Genomic DNA, 11,535 nt, shown 5'->3' on the forward strand with positions numbered 1-11,535 from the left:
GTTGGCGAAAGAAATGTCTTGGCACTCAACCAGGAAATTGCAACATGAAAAGATGGAGCATCCAGCTGATTCTATTGCATGAAGGAATCTCGATGACAAGTATATGGATTTTTCAGCTGAGTCTTGTAATGTTCGATTGGGTTTGGCTACAGATGGGTTTAACCCATACGACACTTATAGCGCTTCATATAGTTCATGGCCCGTTATGTGTGTGACGTACAACCTTCCACCAAAGCTTTGTATGAAACCTCAATTTACTATATTGACTTTGCTCATTGAGGGACCGCGACAACCGGGAAAGGATATTGACGTTTACTTACAACCATTGATTGATGAACTTCAAGACTTATGGCAGAAAGGGGTCATGACGTTCGGCGCATACCATGAAAGCAATTTCAATATGCGTGAAGTTCTACTCTGGACAATCCATAACTTTCCAGCATATGGCAACGTTTCTGGTTGTAGAACCAAGGGTAAATATGGTTGTCCTGTATGTGGTCCCAACACAGATTCCTTGCGACTCAAGTATGGAAAGAAACATGTTTATATGGGCCATAGACGGTGGTTGCCAATGTTGGACTAGGCTAGAAAGGACACAAGTGCTGGCACTTACAATAAGAAAGTGGAGATACGACGACAACCGATCCGTCTGGATGGGATTAAGGTCGAAAGACAAACTGCGAACCTCAATATGCGGTGGGGGAAGTCTGGGAAGAAGAATAGAAGAGGTATTGATGGAGGCCGACAAGAGCTAATCGATGACGTTGAATCACCGTGGTTCTTCAAACGGTCTATATTATTTGATCTGGAGTATTGGAAAGATATTCCCGTGCGCCACAACCTTGATGTTATGCATGTCGAGAAAAATATATGTGAAATCCTTGTCGCTTTGATGTTGAACACGCCCGGCAAAACCAAGGATGATGTTAATGCGCGCAGGGACCTGAAATGGTTGGGAATTAAGAAGCGTCTATGGCTGAAAAAGAGTAATGGCAAGACGATTCAGAAACAAGGTCCTTTCTGTCTAAGAAAAGAAGAGAAAAAGCTTTTCATTCAAACTTTACATAATCTGCGTGTTCCTATTGGTTTTAGTGTGAACTGGAAGACCATTGTAATGAAAGATTGCATGGATTTAAAGGGAATGAAGTCTCATTCTTATCATGTGTTGATGCAACATCTACTCCCGGTTCTTATCCAGCATGCATTCAAGGATAGGAAGGTCATTCGTCCTATAATTATAAGCTTTTGCACCTTCGTTAATGCCTTGTGCTCGTCAACCATAGACCTTCAAACGCTCATTACTCTCGAGAGGGGCATGGATATGACGTTATGTCAGCTTGAGATTAAATGCCCTCCATCGATATTTGTCATGATGATGCATCTTACCATCCACTTGGCCTACGAGGCTCGCATATGTGGTCCTGTATACTATCGATGGATGTATCCATTCGAAAGGTACGCTATGAACTTAGTAAGAGTAAATAGGTGAAACATCTAAAGATGCATGTGTATGTAATGTATCATTATTTTTGTCAGGTTCATGAAGACATTCAAGGCTTATGTCCGTAACAAGACGCGACCTGAGGGTTGCATTGCAGAACAATACATCCAAGAGGAGACGGTTATATACTGCAACCAATATAGAGGAAAACATAAAACAAGCCTCTTGGAAAAGCTAGAAAAACGTTTTGATGGAGTCATTCCAAAACCACAAAAGTTACAAGAAATTATTGACGATGATTCTAATGATGACAATGTTGGTCCAGTAGGTTCGAGTCAAAGTGTTATCCTAATGGGTATCGAATATGAACAAGCTCATACTTGGGTCATGAAGAGTCATCCCAGCTATGATGCGTGGGAAGGGTATGTACTTTTAGCTCATATATATCTTCTTTACTTTATGCAATTTCAATATAACATTGGTATCGAATAACCCACAGGAAGTACAAAGATTTCTTGCAACGATGCTACAGGAGGACTAACAAGGTGCCTAGCGAGGATGAATTCATACCTTGGTTAAAGAGACAAACAGAGTTCAACGAATCTAACGAAGAAGAATTCAAAGATATAGTGAGAGGACCTCTAGCTTTTGCTACGCAATACAATAAGTATTGTATTAATGGTTTCCTTTTCGTCACTAAGGAATATGAGGAGAATAAAACGAACCAAAATAGTGGGGTTATGACAGAGGTATGACCACTTTCCGATCTAGTGCTAAGGATATAAATACAGTGGATGAAAATCAACCTTACTATGGAGTCCTTCATAGAATTATCCAATTGGAGTACCGTACAGGGTATAAGCCCATCCTATTTAAGTGTGATTGGGTGAAGGTGACACATCATGGTGTTGCTGTTGATGTTGAAGTGAATCTGAGATTAGTAAATTTATCTAGTCTTTATAGTTCAGACAAAGTGGGTGACGAGCCGTTCATCCTCGCGGAGCATGCCGTACAAGTTTTCTACTCCAAAGATCATAAAAATCCTGAATGGCACGTGGTCTTGGAGGTTCCAAAAAAGATTTTTGTCAAAGAGGAGACATGCCTTCTATCAGAACGATTGAAGGCTGTGACTGATGCTGATGCAGGACCTGATCTCACCACCTTAGTAAATGCCGATGAGTTGATATTCAATGAACCTGAAGAAGTCAGCGTTGTAGTTAAGAAAACAAAGAAAAGAAAGCGATCAAGGAGAATCTATTGAATTCTTTGTATTTTTAATCCATATAACAAAATGATATATATCGAAGGAAATATAATGAAGGTATGGATAATATAGTGAATTGTTTATGCTTTATCTGTTATCTAAATTGTTTCTTAACCATTAGGGTTTTTTTTTCTATTAGCATATAAATAAGCACATGGACTCACAGCCAGAGGCATTGGTTGTAAATGCAAGCAACACCAAAGGTAATAAGATAGTTCTCATTAATTAGATATGTAGATTTCATTTTTCTTATATATTGGTGGTAATCAACGATGTTTATATATAATTATTATTCTTTTTTATGTAGATGTGCCAGCTTCTTCTTCATCTAGAAAGAGAGGCCCTACTAAGGGTGCTTCTTTACATGTGCAACCTGATAGGAAAAAAGTCCTTAAGACAAATGAATTCGGGCAACCGAATGAGGACAGTCCCAATCACAAAGACTTTGCATCGCATATCGATGTCCTAGCCCGTGCTCATATCCCGATCATATACGAGGACTTTCGCCAGGTGCCTTGTGCACACATTCAAAAGGTTATAGAAACATTGTCACTGTTTTATGAGTTTGAGGGTCAAAGTTGGGATGCAGGTGTTTTGTACATAACACAACGCATCAATGAAACATGGAGAAATTATAAGAAAAGGTTGACTAAACAATATATAAAAAACAATGATCCTATAGTTGTTAGAGATAGTCCTGCCCCCCCAGGTGTCCCTATGGAGGATTGGAGGACCTTTGTGGATCAACACAACACCGAGCAATTCAAGAGAGTAAGTGCAAGGAATAAAGTCAATCGGGCAAAGCTAAAAGGACCTGCGTGTCTTGGGAGGCGCAGCATGGCTGTTACTCGCCATCAGATGGTATGTATATAAAGATAGGTATTACAATTTAAAATTAAATTTAATTTTGATCTAATTAACTCTATTAATGATGTGTATTTGAACGATATGTTATGTGCCAAAGGCGATGGAGAGGAATCTTACCTCTGATGCCGAGATAGGTAGAGGTGATGTCTACTTAAGAGCCCATACGAGCAAGGACAAAGTCGTCCAGTATCCTGACCTTGTTGTAAGTGCACCCCTCTTACCACTAACCAGTACCATTATGAAATGTCATTATATAACTTTAAATTATTTTACGTTTATTTGTATTAATTTTGTCACAGCAAAAACTAGATGAGCTTTATAGTAGCAATCCTGCTTCTAAGATGACCGACGTTGACGATGCCCTTACATAGGTACCAATAAAGTTTTAAAATTACTTGAGTTTTACAGTAATTATGAATTTCCTAATAACTTGATTTGCAATATTTTACAGTTGGTTGGTTCTGATAGTAGAGGACGAATGCGTGGTCTGGGTTGCTCGATAAGCAAAACAGGACTAAAGAAGTCAACTCCTGCCCGTTCAAAGCTACATAATATGGCAAAAGAAAGAGAAGGCCTAGCGCAGGAGATATTAGAGATAAAGAAATCATTGATTGATATAAAGTCCTGGGTGAGTATGCATCAAGAGGCACAGTTTGGTCAAAACCTCCCATCACCACCAGTGGCTAAATCTACTCAGGGATCATCGGTATGTAATTATAATTTCGCTAATGTAATAAGCTTACAATTATATTATAAATGCTAATAATACTAACGCCATTTTATATGTGTACATGTAGCCGGATACGATATATATTGGTAAGAAATGCGAGTTGCTTGGTTGGGGCTTACGTGGTGTTGTTGCTCGTGGTCAAGTACACGAAGTTAGTCCAAATGCAGTTGTCCATTGTGAGCCATTAGCAGAGGGAGCTTTTGTTGTTATCCTAACTGAGATTATACACCCTGATGCTCCTTTGTGGAAAGAAGATGGATTCGCATCTACACTTGGAGAGGCCGGTCCGGGATCACTTGTGCAATGGGGGAAGCAATCAATGAGATTCCTATAATTTGAACAAATATAGTACTATATAATTGAACATATAGTAATTTGGCTTAAGTGGGTTTTGGTTGGGGCTTACATGATGCTGTTTTTTGGCTTAAGTTGTTACTCTATATGATGTTTGGCCTAAGTAGTTACTCTACATGATGTTTGGCTTGTTTTTTTTTTTTTTTCGTACTCTATAGTTCATCGATATTTATAGTCTGCTTGAATTTTGCACTATATATTTGAATATATTTATAGTCTTAGGCTCCATTTGGTCATCACATTGGTGTTTATGAATGTAAATTTATCTCAAACCAAATGGAGCTTAAGCCCTTTTTTAACTCCGCCAATGCAACTCCTTGCATTGCCGGTCCCAAGCCCGGGTAAAGGAGGAGGGGGAAGGGCTTCAAGGTGAGTTTTATCATTATTTTTTTTTTCATTTTTTGAAGCTATTATAATTTTTGAGTTTATTTTTGCTTGCAGGCTGGCAGATTTGCTCGCATATGTTGGCATATGGCCTTACAATTCTTAGAGGTACGCATGGAACTTAACAGGATCATTGGCCTATAAGTTCATTCATGTTGTATCTTATGATTTTACATTCAGTGGATTATGATGTCAATAGGATCACATGGTAATGAGAAAATCTGTTGATCTCATTTGCTCACAGATCTATAGTGCATGGGTTGGAGAATGTGTAGCATAGGATAATGGAAAGTAGAGTGATCTTGCTTCTTTCTGGAGAATGATGATATTAGCTGCTTTTCTAATTCAGTGGCAAATTAAAATAGACACGCTCTGGAATTTTTCACAGATAGGCATAGGTCCATGTGACTAGGAAACCCCACTTTTTATTTTTATTGTTTATTTAAGATTGAATCTTAGCATATTTTACTTCCAAAGATCTGTTATGAAAACAATAAAAAGAAAACTTTTACTTTTCTATGACTGTATGATTTTTCAAGTTTGTTACAAACCCCTTATTCTAAAAACCACTGGTTTTATTTTAATGACGACAAGGAAAGTGCAGCATATGAACTGTTGCAATGTGATTCAAGCCGAGGAAAAAAGGAAATAAAAGTTATGTTTATGGAGACACTCTATTTTTGAAAATTCTGTTTGTTCATTTTAATGATTTTGAGAAATTGAAACCCGTGTAAATAGAATAAATATGAAATCTAATTGCAAGGACAATGGAGAACTCCCTAACTAAAATTTTCTTATTTCAGGCACTTGTTGTCCTCATGCATGATATGGGTCCAAACTGGGAGCTGATAAGTGATGCTATCAACAGTGCCCTGCAGTTCAAGGTGAAGTTGTATTTGGATCTTTTTCTTTGGTTATACTAGGAGCACAGTAACTTATAGTGATCTAAGGGAGCTGGAGCATTTTCTAAGTATGGAGCACAGTAATTTCATATTATTTACGAATTACTGGAATATGAAGGACAGCTTATTAAATGTGTTGACACGCTTGGCCGTATTGAAAATGATATTATTTAAAGTTAGAAAATGAGTTTCCAATGGTGGAAATCTAAGGAGCAAATTGTATGCTGAATATTTGTTGCTAGAAGTGCAGTATGAAGACATTATTACAGTATTTTTAATGTCTGTTTAAAGTCACAAGCCTCACATTTATTTTAATGTCTGTAACTTGCAGAATGAAGGTCTCAAACACCGAGTGTTTGAGTGTTCCTTGGCTGACCTTCAGGCTAATGAGGATCAATCCTACAGGATTTTACAACCGACAAATTAAGATCGCTGGTCCGTAAGTGGCAAACCTTGATTCTTTTGTACTGTCTTAGTTATCTTTCTGAATAAATGCTTGTTTCTTTTGTAATGTCTTAGATATCTTTTCAGAGGCTATTGAACAAGCACAGTGGAAAGCGAGCTCTTTGTGACACACACTAACAGGTCCCAAGCCTAGGTAAATTTGGACGGTTGGTGTCAAATGTGTAGCTCAGCATTCTTAAGAAGCTGACCCTGGGGGGCTTATATATATTTGCAGCAATGGGAAATGAGAAGTCATAGATCAGATTACTTTCTTGAATTTATCTATTTTGAAGTTTTGTAGCTAAAAATCTTTGTTTTTTCCAACCTAACTATAGGAGATTCAGGCAAAAAGAGCTCTTCAGAACTCTGTATTTCCAGCTGTAAGCAGAGTTTGGAATTTTATTCTGTGGAAAATAGGAATTTTTTTTTTTTGAGACTTACAATTCCTTTTCCCTTTTGGAACAGGCACTGGCAATGAAGAGGTGGAGTACAAGCCTCTCTCTGGTGGTCTAAGAAATGGTACTTAAAAAGAGATTTTCCTGTATTGTGTTTGTTAGAACATGAGCAAACCGATCAGTAGCTTGACCTGTTTGATGCAGCATTACATGGCAACCTGTTCGATAGCATGCTGGGTTTTGAACTTATTGCAGGTACGATCTTGCTCTGATCCTTGGTTTACACACATTTTGAACTTACTGAGATGTGGTTACAAAATTTAAGTACAGTAGTTATTTGATTTAAAAGAATTACACCGTTTACATTTGGGACAACAGATAGGAATGTTATCTCTTTACAGTTAGTTTACAAGAATATGTTATAGTTTGTTTTCCATAATTTTTTAGTACTTGGGCCCCATTCAACTCAACCTGCATATTTTCTGACCGAGCAACTCAAAGAGTTTTTATGATTACTTTGATAAGAGATGAATGCTCCTGAGAAGCCTGGTTTTTAATGTGTTGGAGTATCAAATGTCTGTCTATTGATATCTCTCAGATCCTAGTTGTTGTTGGGGTGTCTCTACGTGAGGTAGTTAGCTTATACAAAGGTAGAAGAGTAATCGCAAATTTTGTGGACCTATGAGTAACTTGAAAAAAAAAAAAACAAAAAAAACAAAATCAGGTCTAACATTGTGGACCTATGACTAACTTGAATTTTAAATGGGTAAAAAGAAAAAAGAAAAAAGAAAAAAGAACCATGATCCATTTAAAACTGGATCAGTAGTGACCCTGATCCACTTTGAACCTATGACAGGCCTTATTGATTACACCAAAAAGGGCCCTATCATGATGGATGATCCAGATACTCCTAAAAAAGGGTCTTATCATTGGTGTATATCATTCCATCCGAACCGTTCAGTCAATGGGTTGGGTAAATAGGTGATCCATATTTTGTCCTAGAAAATGTTCAATAATTGATCTTGAATGTCCATCATGTGGGCTGCACCTTTGATTGGTTATCCCTCAGAAAATCGCTTTGGCCAGGAAATCCTAACTGTCCAGTCAGTCACTAGAGAAATGGATATATAATTCATATTCATTATACTAGATACTGTTAAATCGTTGATCTAGACTGTATATCATGTAGGTCCCACCTTTGATTGTCCATCCTTGTCAAAATAACCACTTTAATTAGATGATCCTAGCTGTCCAATCAATGGACTGTCTAGGGAAGTGTATGATCCATTTAACTCTAGTAATAATTGATCTAGATAATTCATCTACCGATTCTGCCTTTGGTTGGACAAGCAGGATCAACTAACCAGTGTGAGCTTTGCACCACATGGTTGGTCCAACTTGATGAGTGGTATGTATGGATTTCCATGTAGATTCATGTGCAAAGGCAGGATGGCTCTCAAAGTTCTTTCAACTTGAATATTTGCTGCTAGAAGTGCAGTATGAAGACATTATTACAGTATTTTTAATGTTTGTTTAAAGTCACAAGCCTCACATTTATTTTAATGTCTGTAACTTGCAGTATGAAGGTCTCAAACACCGAGTGTTTGAGTGTTCCCATACGGAGAGATCTAATTCTGTAAATTGCATGGTTTGAATCATCAAACCAGAGTGTTGCTTTGGAATCATAAGCAATGCAAAGTGGGATCTGTCTGATAGATTGTCTGAATTTTTTGTTGGATCTATTTCATTTATCCACACAATCTTAAATATCTATTTTTCATGCGATTGGAAGCTTATGTTCAATTGGTTGGTGTGATTTCTGTCTCATGGCTTGTCTCTAGTTGTATGAAAGAATGGATGGTGAGTACTATTTGCACCGGTAATAAAGAAAATCATTATGTGATAGCAATGTGGGGCACGCACAATAGTCCAAAATATGTATCATGAACTTACCTTTTGTGTTCCTGTAATGCAACTCTAGCATTTTCTGAATGGTTCAAAGCTTTCAAATGTTCTGTTTTTAACTTTGTTTGTTTTTTAAATTTCCACAATAGGAGAATCGAGTGATTGTGGAAATTCAGTTTGCAGATTATATTTTCCCTGCCTTTGACCAGGCATGTTTCCTATCATGGCTAAAATCCTTTTGCAGCTGTGATCCTTTTTATATTTTCCTTGCCTTTGACCAGGCATGTTTCCCTACAAATTTAAAAATCATATAACACTTGTGGGGCATGTTCAGTGCCTAGTTATTGGTTTTCTAAACATGGCTGATTAGACTTGATTATGTACTTAAGTTACATGGGTTTGTGTTTGTTTGGAAAAGAAAAGCTCTTTTGAATAATTCTAATGTCATAATGTAGTTTGCCAAACTCAATTTATGGATCTGACATGATTCAAATTCAAGCTGCCAAACTCAATTTATGGATCTCAATGCAGATGTCTTATGGGCCACAAATTTTGGCGAGGTTGTTATATTAAACGTAAGGCGTGTTTGGATGCAAGGCATGCTCAGTTGAATTGAACTAAAGGAAATAAAGAAAAACGGAAAAAAATAATCTTGAATCAGGTATCATTATTCTAATTTGAATGAGGTTGGCAATGCATATAATGTATTTTAATTCAGACTCAAAATCATCTGAATTTGCAGTTTCGACCTTTTCCCCTCTAGCAGCGTGTTGCTACTCGTTTTTTGTCAAAGTGAATGCTTTTTTGAATTTGATTGAAATTAAGGGCCTGCTTCCCACTTAAATGAAACGAAATGGCGATTTCGACTACTACCCAATTGGCATATTCATCTTCTTTTTCTTTTTTCTTTTTACATGCTCCAGGCGGCAGTAGAGATCAGCTGTGAGCCATCTGTCAGGATTTTTTTTTGTTTTCTTAACATAGAAATCGATTGAATTCTTATATGAATTGTATTGGCAGGGTGTTCAAAGAGCCGATCTCACGGAGGATGAGACTGCCTTGCTTGGGCAAGCCCTAGCAATGTTAATGGATGATCCTAGATCTAGTTAATCTGGTGATGTGTCTGTGGGAGATACAGATATGTCAGAGCCAGAATGACATGAGCAAGGTGCTTGGAGACCAATCTTTCATGTCATCTATTCTTGCTTCGCTTCCTGGAGTTAACCCTAATGATCCTTCAGTTAAGGATTTGCTGGCATCTCTCCAAGGTCAAACAGAGCAAAAGAAAGATGAAGATAAGCCACCAAGCGAGGGCAAAAAGTGATGGTGCTCTGTAAGCTGTCCATGCCTCCACATGCTCTCCAAAGGTCAGGTTCGTGATATACATACAGAAGGCTCCTAGGAAAGTTTGTGAGAAGTAGACGTCTCTTTTCAACCATGAATGAATTTGATTTAAACAGTTTCAATTTTTCCAAATTATGATGACTTGAAGTGAAGCTCACTGATTTGCAAGCTGTTCTTGTTTGGGACTTTGATGGTGGCACCAGCAGCAGCAGTCAGGGAGGTTATTTGTGCATTCAATTAGAGGCCTTGGTAAATTCCTCCTAGTTTGAATTAATCAAACAACCACCTATTGTAGGTTATTTATTTCCAAAGCATTGGTTTAAAATGGATGCATGCCTGTCATCGAATTCTTTGACACGGACCATGCAAACACGCCATAAAATTCTGAGGTTTTGCACAGTGAATTTGAACATCAATCTAGTTTGAACAGTGAATTTGAACAGTGATTGGCATTGGTATCATCATATCATGATCCTGGTATGAGCACTGCATGAATAATGTTGTGTTCAGTTCATTGCTATCTGAATCTGGGTTCCGTTTTTCATGAAACCAAAAATGGCAAAAAACAAAAAAGAAAAGAAAAGAAAAGGACATGGCACCAATCTCTGCATTAGTGTTTGTAAACGAATCTGTCATAGCCTATAAACTTGAAATTCTATGGAATGTGTAGCTACCTGATTGAGAACTTGTCACTAATGATGGCTTATATATATTTGCAGCAAAACCAAGGACATTTGTTGGATCGGTTTTCAGCCAAATGCTTTCAGGTTAGACAGAAGTGTCTATGGCCCTCAGACCTGAGAATATGTTTTTATACGTGGGGTAGGCCCGTGGTGTAGTGATCTAGACTGTTGATCTGATGGCCCATTTTGGAATTGGGAATTTCCAAAAAATCTCATTGATATGACAATCCTAACTAATTGGGAAGAAGAAACAACAATAGCTTCAAGGTGAGTTTTATCATTTTATTTTTTATTTTTCCATTTTTTTAAGCTGTTATAATTTTTCTGCTAGAACTAGCATGTGTGGATTGGCAAAAGTGCGAATGCACTTGGTGTTTCAAATGCCACCCACTGTTTTAATAGAAAGATATTATGTTTTAAATAATATATTTAATTTAAGCAATTATTATGTTTGATAGTATCAATTGTTTCAAATGCCACCCACAGTTTTGATAGAAAGATATTAAGATTTTCAGACCTCACCTTTTGATAGAAAGATATTTAATTTCAGCAGTTTGACTTTTCCAATGGAATGTGGACATGACATTTTAAGGAAATTGGATTGCTAGACCCCATAGTGATGTTTATTTGTCATCCAACCTGTTCATAAGATCATACAGACATGGATGAATGGAAAACAAGAATATAAGCTTGATCCAAAACTTCTGTGCCCCCTAAGAAATTTTCAACCATAGTACATTTTATCTGTTTCATGTGGTGTGGTCCATTTAAACAAAAATATAAGCATGATCCAAAACTTCTGTGCCTCCCAAGAAATTTTCA

The 11,535-nt window shown here is 37.3% G+C and overlaps 1 protein-coding gene across 1 annotated transcript in view; it reads left to right on the plus strand.

Moving 5' to 3' along the window:
• Window positions 1-6,001, plus strand: part of LOC131246194 (uncharacterized) — a 74,686-nt gene extending 68,685 nt beyond the window's left edge. Inside the window, exon 3 of the transcript XR_009171235.1 lies at window positions 5,844-6,001. The gene's annotated coding sequence lies outside the window, so the exon portion shown is untranslated. The remainder of the gene's footprint in view (window positions 1-5,843) is intronic.
• Window positions 6,002-11,535: the final 5,534 nt, after the last annotated feature.

This window comes from Magnolia sinica, chromosome 5, assembly GCF_029962835.1.
Source record: "Magnolia sinica isolate HGM2019 chromosome 5, MsV1, whole genome shotgun sequence".
In the NCBI taxonomy this organism is placed as follows: Eukaryota; Viridiplantae; Streptophyta; class Magnoliopsida; order Magnoliales; family Magnoliaceae; genus Magnolia; species Magnolia sinica.